The 6,341-nt window shown below is 47.0% G+C and overlaps 1 long non-coding RNA gene across 1 annotated transcript; it reads right to left on the reverse strand.

The window, feature by feature from the left end:
• Positions 1-2,368: 2,368 nt before the first annotated feature.
• Positions 2,369-6,124, reverse strand: LOC121823385 (uncharacterized). The gene is made up of 3 exons (XR_006064811.2): positions 5,987-6,124; positions 4,019-4,120; positions 2,369-2,581 (listed from the first exon to the last, which is right to left on the reverse strand). It is a non-coding gene; the product is annotated as an uncharacterized LOC121823385 (long non-coding RNA).
• Between the last annotated feature and the right edge of the window lie 217 nt (positions 6,125-6,341).

A 6,341-nucleotide genomic window follows, 5' to 3' on the forward strand; every position in this document is an offset into this window, starting at 1 on the left:
AAGTGGACACCCAAAATGAACCTTCCTAAGACCACACTGGACTGAGCTGACGTGTCTAGGCCGTCAGGAGGGAAGTTAATGGCTCTCAGAGCCGGTGGCCGGAGACTGTTCCCCTGCAAGGGACCAACAGCAACAGGAAGGTTCTGGTTTTGTCTGCAAAGCTGAGAGCTCTTTGATGATTTCTGTTAAGTGGCTACACTATTGTAAAAAGAAACAAAACATTGGTCTTTTCTCTCTTCCTGGTCCCTCCAAAACTGAGCAATTCCGGAGCATTCTTCTCCTATCAATACAGCGGCTTGCTTGAATGCCGTGGGAATCTCTTGAAAAAGGACATAATTAGAAACACAGGTTGTATTCTCAAGGCTTTGACTGGAATGGTGGTAGGAACGAGGCCAGTGTGAGTAGACTGTCACTTTTGCAGCTCAGCTGACATTATAGACCGAATGCTTCTGCTGGTCTAAGTGGTAGGCTCTCAGCCTTGCATATAGCTCTCACTAGCTGGCAGGTTGAGGAAGCTTCAGAGTCCTTGGGCCCTGGTGATAAGACAGGAATCCATCCAAGTTGCTTGTGCTAAAGGCAAAGCCTGGTGCTGAACTCTTCATTTTTGTAGTCCCAGGTAGCTTTTCAAAAGACAAATCTGAGATTCCCTAGATAGACAGGGATGGGAAGTGGGGTTCCCACAAGCAAATTTAAAGCAACTTTCTGATAAATTATTTCTCTTGCTATGGTCGGCATGTTTGTGTTCTCCTGGAATTTATAAGTTGAAGTTCTAATCTTCGAGGAGATGGTGTGAGGAATGTGCATGCAGCCTTCAGTCATGGGCCAGAGCCTCATAATGGCGCTGGTGCCCTGAGATGGGAGCACCAGAGAGCTGCCTGCTCTTTCCCACTAAGAGCACAGAGAGGAGGCAGCAGACTTTCTGTGACCAGGGAATCTGCTAGTCTCCAGAACTCTGAGGGGAAAAAAAAAAGTACTCCTTTAGGCCACTCAGCCGAAGACGTTTTGTTATAGCAACCTACACAGCCCCAGGTACTGCACTGTGTAAATGACTAGCAGAAATCTAAGGAGGACAGATTTATTATTTTGTGAGTGGAAGTAACTGAGGCCGTGCAAGGACAGAGTGGTACAAGTCCCAAAGTGCAGCGGCTTGGTTTATATTTGACCAACACGGAGACTGTACGGACAGATTTTGTTTCCGTGGAGAACTGTGGCGCTCCGCAGCGTGGAGCCTCAGATTGCCCCGTTTCTTCCCACATCCGCTGTAGCACTCCAAATCTTCCCCTACTTTGCCCCCTCCTGACTTGGTGACTGTGTGAAAGCTGCCATTTTCCCAGAGTCATAAGCAGAAGTGGGACCTGGATATAAGCATACCAGGTAAGCATAGTAAGCTCCCTTCAGACTACCCAGTGTCCACCTCCAGGGCATGCAAACCCAGTCTCAGATGCCCTATGGACTCAGATAATGCTTGACAACCATTAGCTGCTTTTTTTTTTTTTTTTACATTTCTGGAAATGCCCTTCATTAAATACCTGGTCACTGGCAAGTCCCAGATAATATCCCAGACACCAATCCCAAGGAATGTTTAGCTGGTCCTTAACAAACAAAAGTGGCCTGATGGGAAATATGTTCAGAAGGGACCTTGGATCGTGGATTCTACCTTGCCAAACTCCAGCCAGCATCTCTGAACTCTTTGCTTCAATAGGTCAGGCCCTGAGCTTCACCCTCCAGCCTTTTAGGGTCCCATATTAGCAAGAATCCTGCTTCAAAATTTGTATGTTGGGGTGGGGAGTGTAATTTGGGATGAAACTCAGAGATAAGAGTCTGTGTTTATTATATACAGGTGCTGGGTTCCATCTTCAGCACTGAAGCCAAGAATCCTGTCGATTCTGTTTATCCAGAAGCCTCCTTCTGGACACTTGATCTATTTCCTCATTCTTTACAACCCCCCAGGTAGTGTCTTCTCCCCTTCCCCACCTTCAGCAAGAATCCTATAAGGTCAGTTTAGCTGGAATGTCCTCCCACCCACTCCCACCCCCATGTCTCCTCTTAGTGACTTTTACACGTATGCATGCATGCACACGTGAGCACATGCAGGCTCTTTGTATCTAAATCCCTGTTTGTTCTCACTGTATTGGGTTGGACGCACACTTTCCCTCTGTGAGACCCCCCCTGAATACAGCTGCCTCACTGTTTTAACAAGTGCCATGAGTAATTTTTTACACCTTTAAAATGATTGTGATATTTTTAAAAAAAAAAAAAAAGGAATAAATATTACCCTTGATAGTGAAGATTTGAGAAATGATTCATATAAGACACCAGGCACAAAAGTGCTTTAAAAATAGCATCTGCTAAGGAAGGGCAAATGTAGTTACTATTCTTCTTGGTATTTTATTATAATCATATAATTTCCTGAGGAGGAAATGGGAAATAATGAAAAGGCCTTGGCCTTTGGCTGGTCGGGGGACATGAAGGGAGTCTGAGTTCAAGGAGGAAGCCACTGGCCCTGGCTTGCTGGGGGAGGAGGCCTTCAAAGGATGTGGGGGACTCTTCCACGCTGCTTTCAGATTGCTGGCAGTCAGTGCTGTGAAGAAAAAAAGCGGGGTCCATCACTGGCCGGCAACCCTTGCTGGGTTAACAGCTTTGGTGACTGTACTCCTGTGGTCATCCTGGTCTATGGGAGATTCTGTAGGGAGCAGAGGAATCACGCTCAGGTTACCCTCGGAGGGAAAGGACCTCTGTGCTTCCCAATAACTGCTCATGTCTGGTTTGTGATGGCTGAATCCTCCTATCTGTGAACACTAGTTCTCTGCAGACGCTGTCTCCAGATTAAAGATCCTGCAACTGCTGACCTTGACTTTATAGAGTGTCATGACTGTGGAAAGATGGAGCGTGGCGGGTTGAGAACCAACTTTATCTTGGGTTATTGTAGTCTTTTTAATAATCATTTACCTTTTGTAGCTGACCTAACTTTTATGGGACTAGGAACATTGCCAGATGTATCACTAAGCTTAGCAGACCTGTGGCCTCCTCCTTCAACCCTAAGCTAACAAGGTCAACACATCAGACTTTTAGAAACTCATCCTGGGCATGTGGTACCTTAGCTCATGCTCCACCGATATCGTTTAAAAAACCAGAATGACCTACTTAGCAGAGAAAAACAATGAAAGCATGAAATTTGCAGGCAAATGGATGGAACTAGAAAAAATCATCCTGAGTGAGGTAACCCAAACCCAGAAAGATAGTCATGGTATGTACTCACTCATAAGTGGATTCTAGATATAAAATAAAGAACAATCAGACCACAACCCATAGAACCATGGAGTCTATATATAGTATGGAGGTCCCTAGGACGACTGTGGCTTATAATAAATTTCTGTTTTACTCAATTATTGAAAAAAAAAAAGAGCCAAATGAATGGAAACACATGAACTATGAACCAAAGGCTGAGGGGCCCCCAGCTGAGTCAGGCCCTCTGAATAGGTGAGCCAGTTGATTGGCTTGATCAGTTTGGGAGGCAACTAGGCAGTGGGACCAAGTCCTGTGCTCGTTGCATAAGTTGGCTGTTTGAAACCTGGAGCTTATGCAGGGACACTTGGCTCAGTCTGGGAGGAGGGGACTGGACCTGCCTGGACTGAGTCTACCAGGTTGATCGCAGTCCTCGGGGGAGGCTTTGCCCTGGAGGAGGTGGGAATGGGGGGTGAGTTGGGGGTAAGGGGAGGGGATGGGAGGGGGGAGAACAGGGGAACCCATGGCTGATATGTAGAACTGAATGGTATTGTAAAATAAAATAAAAGGAAACAAACAAACAAGCAAAAATAAAAAAAGAAACACACACAAAAAAAGAACTACCTCGAGATACTCGTTTTCCATACACCGCAAAGCAAAAGATACCAAAGAAAATCTTACTTCAAGCAAAAGTCTTATTTTTTCTACAGCTTATATATGTTCGATCACTGAAAAGGAAGATGATTTTGTAGTTATCACACTGAAAAATCACTGGCTGCGTAGGGTCACTTACTTCTGTGCACATCTAGCATGAAGCCATGAAAATGGACCCATTTTTTCCTCTTCATTTCCACATAAGCATAAAACATGTCCATCACCATTGTTTTCCCTGTACCTTAAAAATAAAAATAAAAAAATTTAAGAATACCATTTAAAAAAAACAACCAGAATGACTTATGGTTTCTTTTGCTTTGTGACTATAAAAGTTTGTGTCATTTCTTCCACAGTGGGGCATGTCAGTCCAGGAAACACGAATCTGTATTCTGAGCCATGTCCACTCATCTGCCTCAGCAGAAATTCTTACTCTCTTTGGAGCAAGGGTTGTGTTGTACCAATTCATTAATATCTCAGTAAGTGGAGCCTTCTACGTTTTGAATTCAGAGTGAGGCAACACAACTAATAGTTAAGTAAAAAGAATTTTGACCCCAGTGAATTCCATCTTATTCAGTAAAGGCAATTCAGTCAAAATTTCACAACAAAGAGCTTCCTCCAACTGAATGTTCAGGAAAAGATCGGTTAGCCAAGATCGTTCTGAATCCCAAAATGAATTTGCATGTGTAAAGATTGTTTTCATGATGCTGTATAATAATCCTCTTACAAACTTTGACAACAGGATGGCCCAGAGACGAGAGGATGAGCCACATTAAGTTCGTGGAACCCCAGAGAAGTCCTTCACAGAGCCAATCATCTCTACGTCCGTGTCTCCCCGGCTCTCCGTTCCTAACCCGTGGTACTCGTCCACAAAAGGAGTTTAGTGACGTTTAAAGGGTTTAGAATTTAGCATTTCGGCTACCAAGCCTGGCCTTCAGTTCTCTGGGGATTGCAGTGTGCTTTAACTTACTGATCCTGACAGATGTAGCCTCAGGGGAAGCCTGTGCTGTGTCTGTAAACAGGCTGTGTGGACTGCGGTGTTGTGTTTTCCTGGTTTGCTGTGTTGATTTGAAAGTACCTTGTGACTACTTGCTCTTTGCTGCAGCGAGCCCCGAATTGTCCCGGGCAAGCCAGGCCTGAGCTGACTTGAAAAGGTCCTTGACTCCTTGAACACTTGGAGAACACGAGGAAGGAATTTCTTACCTACAGTACTTGTCTTTTCACAAAAACATGCACTTGTGGATAGTTTGTTATTTGTTATGTGTGTATAGTGTACGACTGAGTGTAAGTATAAGTGCACATGCGAGTGTTTGTGAGGCTGAAATCAAATTAGTGTCATCATCACTTTCCACTTTTTTGGGGGGGGAGCGGGGGTTTGAGACAAGGTTTCTCTGTGTAGCCCTGATGTCCTGGAACTCGATCTGTAAACCAGGCTGGCCTTGAACACACAGAGATCCAAAGTGCTGGGGTTAAAGGCACGTACCTACACCGTCCTTACTTCCACTTTATTTTTTAAAGATAAGATCTCTTGGCCCAGAACACACTGGTTGGCTACACTGACTGTACATCAAGCTCTGGGCATTTGCCTGTCTTCTGCCTACCCCATTGTGCCACCATGCCCAGAATTTTTATTTTATTTTATTTTTTTCTGCTGGGGATCTGAACTCAGGCTGGAGTTGCCTGAGTGGCACCCTGAAAGAGGATGGTCTGCAAGAGGACCCCTGGAAACAAACCAAGGGTGAGGACCAGGTCCAGCTAGCACTGCCAACTCCCCTACCTCGTCTCTTCTGGACCCCTGGCCCCTTCCCTGAACCCTGATTGACTCTTTTCTCCTTTGGTCAACATCTGTCCATCACCCCATCAGCGTAGGCCCAGGGCAGGCCTCACAGCAGTGGAAAGTGACCGTTGCCAATCCAGGAACCGTTCTCTTTCCCTAGTACCCCTTCCCCTCCCCAGGCGCCTCCCCTCTTCCAGTGGCCCATATCCATTAATATTTCATAGACTTTTTGGAGCAGTTTAGACCCGCGTCCCTTAGCCTGCAGTCTGCGAAACCCCGCCCTCGGCCCCCCGGAGCAGAAACGGGGCGAGCATGCGTATTGTGCGGCCCCACCTCAGCGTTGCCTTGGTGATCCGGGATGGACCACGCCCATCGGGCTGAGTGAGCTTGAGGGTCCGGGGTCCCGGGGCCACGGGTGTGACATGTCATATGCTTTTGGTGCACCCGGGTTCCTGGTCCCTGGGTAAAGGACTCGGCTGGCTGGATTTACCCCAGGGGACCTCCTTAAGGAGGTTGGGGCGGTCCTGGGGAGGTAGGGGAGGTCAGAGACTGAGGGGACACGGGCGGAGTGTCGGGGTGGAGGAGGGCTAGGGGACAGGGGACTCGAGGGACTCGAGCGGGCAGAAGGGCTGGAGGAGGGTCTGGGGGCGGGCCTGGGGGCGGGGAGGGGACGGCCGCCCGCAGCTGA

Source organism: Peromyscus maniculatus, chromosome 17, assembly GCF_049852395.1.
Source record: "Peromyscus maniculatus bairdii isolate BWxNUB_F1_BW_parent chromosome 17, HU_Pman_BW_mat_3.1, whole genome shotgun sequence".
In the NCBI taxonomy this organism is placed as follows: Eukaryota; Metazoa; Chordata; class Mammalia; order Rodentia; family Cricetidae; genus Peromyscus; species Peromyscus maniculatus.